Source organism: Alligator sinensis, unplaced genomic scaffold (genome assembly GCF_000455745.1).
Source record: "Alligator sinensis unplaced genomic scaffold, ASM45574v1 scaffold1573_1, whole genome shotgun sequence".
NCBI lineage: Eukaryota > Metazoa > Chordata > Crocodylia > Alligatoridae > Alligator > Alligator sinensis.
The window spans coordinates 8,124-17,343 of NW_005843202.1; the positions used below are offsets into that span (position 1 = coordinate 8,124).

General features: G+C 41.5%; 1 long non-coding RNA gene across 4 annotated transcripts in view; it reads left to right on the plus strand.

Moving 5' to 3' along the window:
• The first annotated feature begins 561 nt into the window (after nucleotides 1-561).
• LOC112548481 overlaps nucleotides 562-9,220 on the plus strand; it is a 27,326-nt gene continuing 18,667 nt past the window's right edge. For all 4 annotated transcript variants that reach the window (XR_003092214.1, XR_003092213.1, XR_003092216.1 and 1 more), the window contains exon 1: nucleotides 562-710. This is a non-coding gene — a long non-coding RNA (uncharacterized LOC112548481). The remainder of the gene's footprint in view (nucleotides 711-9,220) is intronic.

Consider the following 9,220-nt stretch of genomic DNA (forward strand, 5'->3'; position numbering starts at 1 on the left):
AAGGCTTTCAGCAATGGTCTACCTATGGTACATTTATCCTATTATGGATCTGATTTAGACAAATAAAAAGAGTTCAAACAAAAAGCTATAGTAGGCTACAAAAACCAAAAAAACTCTAATTTTGTATTGTGTTGACATAGTTGGCCTTTTGTCTGCAGCGTGGAAGTTGGATGCACATTTTACTCCATAAGTCTGTACCTTCCTAGTTATGTTTCTGCACTTGAAAGTACTTCTAGGAAAGGCATCCTGGCAAAAACTTTATGTAATATTTTCTTTAATTGAAACAATGACCAGATTGCAATATCTATCCAGACTATTCTATTGTAACTGCACGTAAAAGGGCTTTCTTAATTTTTATAGAGTTTAAAGAAAGCTCTTTTAAGTGCAGGTACAATAGAATAGTCTGGATAGATATTGCAATCTGGTCATTGTTTCAATGCATTTGACTTCAGTATGTACTTGACAAAATTCACTGTGGGCTTTGCTAATTAAAATAATTTCATTATAACTATTTTTTTTCCTTTCTATTGGCATAAACTTACTGAGTACATGTGTTCTGCGCTCTCTCTCTCCATTTTAGGTATGAATCATGTCAGTACAGTGAAAGATGAAGATACGCATTTCTGAAGTAGGAGTGTGCATATGATTAAAGGATTTGATCAGAGGACTCTGAACTGTAGTTCCTTCCTGCTCCAGGAGGGATACCTGAGGTGAGTGAGTAATGGGATAATTTATAATTAACTTGGGCTTTTCTTCAGGAGGCCTGTAGTCAAAACAAGAAGATACAGTTCGGCTAGTTTCAAATAAGAATAGAAGAAACTTCAGATACTGCAGTCACACCCTTTAATTACAAGCACCTTCAGAGCTTTTTTTCCTGGTTACTAACAAGAGGCTTTCCACAATTGTGACATGAGGTTTCTATAAATTGCACGCATTTCAGCTTTTCAGCTCCCTTCAGTACATATTGTTGGATGTTTTCCCCCCTCAGAAATCAAAACTGAACTGTCAGAATTTAATTCTCCTTTCCTGAAGCAGCCCTAAGTAAAACTAGTCATAGCAGTGCACACTGTGGGTAAATGCAGACATTTAGGGATGGGGGAGAGGTTAAATTGGGTTCAAAATGGCCACCAAATCTAATTTTAGTTCACCCCGGATGCGGACTTTACACTCAGACCCAGACTTAGTGATTGGAAATCAGTTTAAACCTGTAACTACAGGAGTTCTGCAGACACTAGCCAGTCTGAAAATTGCAGAACCTGGTCTAAGATAGGCTTACTTGACCTAGGTTAGACCAAGGCATGGAATTTCTGTATAGTTCCCAGCCTTTGGGGCTGTGTAGGTAAAGCCCAGCTGCTGGCCTCAGCCCTGGGGCTACACTTTTCATGCTCCCCTCCACCAAGCTATTTTTAGCCCCCTGGGCCCTTATACCCCCACCCCCCCATTGACCAGCTAGCCCCCTCCACCTGCCCCACCTGCACACTGCTCTGGGTGCTGCCAGTTTTATCAGCATTTGGCACTGGAGCAAGTAAGTGTCATGGGAGAGGGGTGTAGGTTAACTGGGGGGCATTGGGGAGGCTAAGACTAGCCCCTGGTCCTCCCAAGTCCTCCCCTGCAGACCCAATAAGCCCCTCTGATCCTGTCAAACCCTTCTGGACCCCAGCACTGCCCCCCCGCAATGCTGCCTGCCCCCCTACCCCCCTGTGAATGCTGCCTGCCCCCTGCATTCCACCATAGATGCCACGTGCATCCTCGATCCCACAGATGCTGCCTGCCCTCTCATCTCTTCTGATCATACCCACCCCCATTCCCTCAACTGCCATCTCACTAGTCCCCCCCATCCCAACTTATCTTAGATTGGGTGGCCATTTGGAACCGATCAAACCTCCCCCTAAGCTCCCCAAATATCTACACTTAGCCCATGAAGCCAAGGAAGAGGAGGAGAATAAGCTTTCTGACTAAGCTTGTTGGTGAAGGAGAAAGATCAACATTAATAAAACTTGTACCTATACCCTATCTCAGCTCCTTGCTGGAGTTTGTTCAGAACTGGTTCGTGGTGCTGCCTCCAACAACTAATCACTGAGCTTGTTCTGATAAGGTTGTGTATCAGCTTCATGGATTTATGTTGAATATTGATTATTACTGCTTGCAGCAAGCAGTTTGATTAAAAGGGTCATTAAAACTTAAACTGAACTATTCATAGGAGGGTACAGATGAGCTTATACTGCGTTTTTGTAAAGGGAACCCTTCTGGGTGTATTCAGTTTGGATCATTTGGTTGGTCTGCATTGTGAGAACACTGAGTAGCAAATGACATGTGGTTCTTTAGAAGTCCAGCCTGCTCTGTTTTCCCTCTGTTTTCATCTCACTGCAATCTTGGAGTCTCCTGCATAAACTTACTCTTACTCTTCAGAGGTCTGTGTTTCCTAAGACAGACTGTTCCAAGTGTGTAGAACACTGTTCTGTTTAAAACATACAGTGACAACCTCAGCTTTTGGGTTTAACTTCATTCAGTTTTATACATATGCAGGCAGATCAGAAGAGTGGGTGATCCCCTGCTGCTGTTGATTCTCAGCCGCTCAGCCGAAAACAGCAGTCTCTTACCTACAGATTTTACTGTCTGAACAGTTTCTGCTCATAGGAAGGCATGTAATAGAATAACAGGGGTGACTTGTGACTATTTCAGTGGGGCAAGAGAGATTTTTGGAAGAAGCCCAGTAAGACGTGTCTCAACAAGTGGCAAAGGAAACAGTATGAGAGAGCAAGTGATAATGTGTTAGAAAAGCATTTGAAGAAATAACGGAAATAAAGCAGATTGCAGTGGAAAGTATCCTTGGAATCAAGAGGAGACCATTGCGCTGCCAAAGGAAGTAGCTGGCAACGGTGTGTTTGTACCTTTTGGGCTAGCGACAGAAATTACATATAAACTAGTATAAGTGATCAGAAACTAGTTCAAATCTGTGACACAACAGATGTTCAGTGCACGTAAACTGCTTTCAAAATGGCCGAAACCAGTTTAAGATAAACCTGGATGGATGTGGTATCAGGCTTAAGTGATTTAGGTTAAATCAGTTTATCGAATTTCTGTCCCGGATCCTCTCCAGATTCAAGTTAATTCACAGTCCCCTAGCATCCCTGGATACTTTGCACCTCTCCTGCAAGCCCTTCCCCAACAGGGTGGTTGGGCTAGCCTTGGCCCAAGCTGTCCACTTCACCCGAGCAGGGAGGCATGCTCTAGTGTCTCCTGGCTTCTGGCCTGTGTCACTGCAGACATGTGACTGCATTTCTGGAATCAAAAGTGAATGTCTGTTCACTTGCTTATCAGTTCAATCTACCTGGCTTAGAGTTGTAACATATGAAGATTGAATTGATTCAGCCTTGGGCTTTTTGACTGGCTGTACTTAGCCTGGAGTTCAGTGAGCATATTGTGTTCTCCAGGACCAGGTGAGGGTTGGGAGGATGCAATAAATTGTGAAGAAAGTGGGTGGGAACATTTTCCATTTAGGTGTCCTTTGGAGTAAGTGGCAGAAATTTTGCTAGAAGCAATTAAGCGGGTGGCAGTGGATCTGGAGGCAGAAGGAATGCAAGAAATAGAGGATGACCCAAAGAGAGAGATTTCTACACTGGCAGGAGAGTACAGAATGGAAGAGTATGCAGGATGTTTTGGGAGATCAGTTTTTTTGCAGGGAAGCATGGAAAGTAGTGGAAACACAGGGATCTGCACCAGCAGAAGGCACAGGATTCAGAATCAGGTTGTGATTTGTGAATGCAGCCATCGTTGCATTGAGGAAAACCGAATCATAATTGATAGATGTACATATAGATTCCTTTCCTTGAGTATGTAATGAGAAAATCAAAATATTCCTCTGTTGTACCCTCATGTGTAAGTGGGCAATATAAATATTTCAATAGTATTTACTGTGCTTTATGCATTTTATACATTTTCCAGAGAGAGACTGCATAATACTATTCTGATAACTCACCCTGAACTCTGAAATTACACACCTCCGCTTGAAGAATTTGTGATGTTACATGAAAAGTGGGATTTGTGTAGAGCTTTCTTCAGCATTACATATATCAGTGGTGCTCAACCTATCTAGCCCTGCAGGCTGGATGAGTGGTGCTGGGTTGGTCTGTGGGATCAGGTCCTGTGCAGGGTCAGCATGTGGGTTTGGTCCATGGGTGCAGCATGGATCCAGCTGCATGTCAGCAAGATGGAGCGCACAGGGCCATGTTATCTGGCTCACAGGGCTCCTTGCTTCTCAGGTCCAGGAATTTGGCAGCAGACTAGTGGTATTTCATTCTGCCACTACTTCCCTGCTGCAAAATTTCTGAACTAGCTGGGATGCCTGTGGGCTGGGTGACACATCTCTATCCTGTAGGCTAGAGGTTAAATACCATGGCATACACTGATTGTCTCAAAAAAAGACTTTGCAAGAACAGGTTTTTTTTTAAATACGGTACAAAAGAAAATAAATCCTTTTACTGCGTTGACTTTGGGCAGTAAGATTCAGATGACTGTATATTGTTTTACAGATTTATACATTACAGATTCTTTTTTTAAAATGTTTTTTACCCACCCTTGTTTCTGTTGTAGTCAGGGAGAAAGCTGCCATGGACTTGAGTGGGACTGGGATCCAGCCCACTGATGTGTGAAATGCTTTTTGTTACCTTATTAGAGCAGTTGGCTTATGACTTCAGATCTGTGCAATTGTACTGGATACTTTCATGCCTGGAACCTTCTGATCAACTGTCCATTTAAAAAGGACCATTTTGTAGGTGTTTTATGTGGCTAGCATGATGAGATATGATAAGAAGTTGGGATAGCCATGGTGGACCTTCCCAAATGGGAATGCCATTAAAACCTCTACATGACACAATCCATATGTATCCATATGTACATAATCCTTTATAGTATACACTCAGCTGGGAAGATGTTTGTAAAAATGTTTTAGTGAATACTTAAAACATTGGGGACTCCTGGTATCGACTGGGCTGGAAAACCATGATTTATAGTGGTCCGCTAATGCTGTTGTTTGGGCTCAGAGGGCCATAGAAAGAATAACTGCTGTGTTTTGAAAACTTCTAACATTCATGTAAAGTAATTTTGCTTGCGCAAAAATGCCAGGGCTTTCAGTACAATAATTTGAAGTCTTAGAGACTAGAAGCTAATGGTGCTTTGGGAAGTTGGAAAGCTCCATGTTTGCCCTGTGATGCTTATGTTTTTGCAGCTGCAAGTTAAAAGATTTGTCCTCCATATGGATTGGATGCCTTTGTCCCTGGATTTTAAGTTTTAATTCTATAGATTTGTGATGGGTGTTTTCTTTCTTTTTTATGCCTTTATATAGAGGTAGGGCAGACGTTCCCATCTATCTGTAAAGATGCTGACCTAGCATCAGATGGAAGAGTATGATGAAGTGATAAATGTTTCAAGCCCCTGGCCTCTTATCTCTGGTCTTGTTTTCTTAATCCTTCCCAAACTAAAATGATTGAAACGCCTTCCAGATCTGATAACTGAAAAGATTTCAAGTGAAACTTTTGGCTCCTATCCTACCATGAGATCATACAATATGATATTAGCTAAATTTGTACCAGAGTTTGAAATGAAAACTAAAACATGTTACTGTTAGCCTGTCTCTGCTATTTTTGAGACCTGTGGGCAAATACTAGCTTGTTGGTCAATCTCTATGCCGTATTAATTCATCTACATTTTTTCTGCAGTATGTGTAAAATGCAAATTTCTCTGCATTATTAATATTTTTAATTTACATCCACTGTCTCTGGTGTCAGGTGTTTTCTTCATGGAAATGATTTTATAACTTAACAAAAGAAAATTCAGTGGAAAAGATAGGTTTTTACTAACACTGTGCATTTATTCTTGGGAGTGTACTTTACAGTACAGTAGAGCACAGAACACACTTCTTTCTTTCACATGGTGTTTTTGTTTCAGGGTGCTGTTTCTTGCTACTGCTGTAACTTCCATTCATACATGCACATGATCTATACCCATAGTTTATAACGTGTACAAATCCATGAATATTCATGCAATATACATGCACATATTTTATGTACTCTATATAAAAGGAAATATGGTGCCTGAAATTAAGCAAACATATTACATCCAAGAAAACAAAGTTAAAATAAATGTAAGGTTGCAACGTGAAGCAGTTCAAGGTTAGAAAATGCCAGAATTTAAGTTGCTTGTGTAACCTTAATTTACCTTGCTGAATGGATACATGTTGATAATCTCTAATTATATGACTACATATTTTTTGCAGACCTTTACATCATTTGATGCACACTTGTAGCTAGTACTTAAGGAACAGGAACAAGTCAATGTTTTTATCCTGGTTCATTGTGTGGCCCCATACCTTATTCACTGCACACTTCAGATCCTTCACAGAATACAGATTTATGAAGTTCCTCATGCACTTTTTATGGGACTGATTTACTGCAGAGACTTGCTTTTCCACGTACTTCCTAGTAATTTTAATCAGGAATGGAAGTTAAGGATGCTAAATGATATCTAGCCAGCTATTTAGTGTCTACTGATGCTTTTTTCTGGGAAATATGCAAATCACAGTTTTCTTTATAGTGCCACAAGTGGCACTGACTTTTCACCAGCTGCAGACCCAGTTCTTCACTAGTATGTAACAGAAAGCAGTGGTAACTCCGATGGTGGTATGAAGTGGTCTGAACACCACAAGGAGACTTAGTATTTGTGCACTCCAGAAAATGCTGTGCCTCCATGGAAAGGTTAACTTTTAGGAGGGAAGGACATGAGGATGCTGGACCTGATGGGTTGGAGATTGCTGGCATGCAAGTTGAAAAGGGACAAAAACTTATATGGTGTAACCCTTTTATGCACTATTTTTTTGTCTTTCATACTGCATGCTCTTCAGGCCAAAAATCATGCCTTCCCATATGTGAACACAGAATTTTAAGCAGTACTTTAATATAAATACAAGTAGATGAGATCATAATGTATCAAGCAACATAATTAAATCAGTGCTCTATTTACTGTCTGTGTCTCATTATGGCTGCCTCTCAGGTCACAATACAGCTTTGAAAACCATGTAAGAACCTAAATGCAGCAGCCCATATAAAAACAACTGCTATTAAGTGTGTGCTGTTTGGATAAAAAATTCAGAAAAATGCACTTTTGCAAAGGCTTTTAAAAATGGAGCTGTATTGAAAACCTTTGCCTTTGGGTTTGTGAAGTAGAAGAATTTACTATTTTTTTGTCATGAGTTGCCATGAATGGGTGGTCACATTTCTTACTTGCATGGTTGTAATGGGATTTCTTGAAAAAGTAGGAAGTACTGTTACAAGCAAAGGCTAAAGGACCGATTTATGTTTTATTGAGTGAACTTTTCTCTTGGAGTGGCACCAGCTTATAGCAGACTGCCTGCCAGGTAAGCAAAGCTATGTTGGGTTTTTACTAGTTTGGAAGTAACCCCCTTTCAAGCAAAACAGAAAACAAATTCAATAAGAATTGCTTTGCTTGGCCATTCTGATTTATCTTCCATAAACTTAATTTTATGTTGTAAAAATATCTGTGGGGTTTATATCAACAGATTATATGTATTTTACAAGAAAATATTCTGCCAGTTTTGTTTAAATAATAAGGCACTCTGGAGTTTGAAGTCATACACGTAAACCTCCTACCTTATAAAATACAGCACCTAAAGGCTATGTTATTGCTTACCTATCTCATAATTATTGTATGCATGTAGCTACAGGAATATGCACACATGGTTTTATTACTGTAAACTTTTGGGTGACTTGCTAATCCAGGCCAATACTTGGATCAGACCTTTTTTACTAACTAGTAAAGATTATAAATTGGGTTGAAAAGTTCAGCAGTCAAACTTTGTTAACAGTTTGCCTGGAATCCAGACCTATTTGAAATCAGGGTGCACTCGGATTCTTTTTTCTTATTAGAAAAAAATTCTACAATTTTCAGAACTGTGATGTTTCTTGCTTAGCTCCCTTTATGTCATTGAGGGATGTTTGGAGAGCACTTTTCCAACTTCTGTCTTAATACCAGGAGGGATTCCTTTTGGCACTGGTTTCTAGATCCTTTCTCCCCAGCATGTTATTTGTGCTTACCTAAGGAGGGTTGTCAAAGGTGAGCAAGGCCACCTGCTATAGACTTCCAGGTGCTAAAAGGTATAACATTTTCCTTAAATCAGCAAAACCATGAGAGGGGGAAAGGGTAAGGACCTTGTTGCACATTAATTTTGGCAGGTCCTGGAGCTCTTAGCCCCTGGATTTATCTACACATTAACACATGAAACTAGTTTTAAGCACATTTTAGACAGCTTAAAGTTATACCACTCCAGGGCAGGTTTATCTCTGAGCCGTGTTACCCAGTTCATGTCACTGTAATGTGTGGCCATTCCATAGATGAGCCACCCAAGTTGTAGTACTTTAGCATCCCAGAATGCAGTGTCCCCTCTGCCACCCTCCTGTTTTCAGTGGACAGATGTTCTGCTACCTAGGGGGCATTTCTGGTACTAAGCCAAGTCCCTCTTTTGCACCCCCGGGTTCTGACCTTCCCACCCCCAGGGGTGCAACCTGTGCAAACAGCCTGCAGAGCACATGCCAGCTAGCCAGGTCACAAGGCATGGATGGGTCCAGGAGTGATGTCTAGGGAGTGGGGGGAGTGAGGTAGGAGACCAGAATAGGTTCCCTTGAGCTTTGACTTTCTTCCTAGGGCAGGGGCAGTAGATCCCCCATAAACTCCTTCCCTCACTGCTCCCACCTCCTAGCCCACTCAGGAAGCATGACCAGCACCCTCCACACCCCAATCCCAGTTTATTAAAAAATGAAACTCCTTTAATTTACCTCCTTTTTATTTGTTCTTAAATTCTTTTTACTTTTTTACTTTATCCTTCAGTGGCTGGCTGACTTCATTTTGCAACTCTTCCCCCATCCCCATTTTCTTTCCACCTCCCATTTCATTACCCACACTCATCCCATTAGCTCTCTGCCACTCAACTTCATGTCCCATCCTTCTCTCCCTGCACCTCCCTGTCCGCAACCCATCTCTCAGCCACACCTAGAGCAGGGTTAGATGCCTGTCCTGCCTCACCAGCCCTGCAGTGGCAAGTCAGCCAGGCCCCTGCTTGCCAGCCCTGTAGTGGCAAGTCACAGCTGTACAGGTGTAGAACAGTCAGAGAAGGTTTTGAGCCTTAAGGAGTGTGTCCTCATGAGCAGGA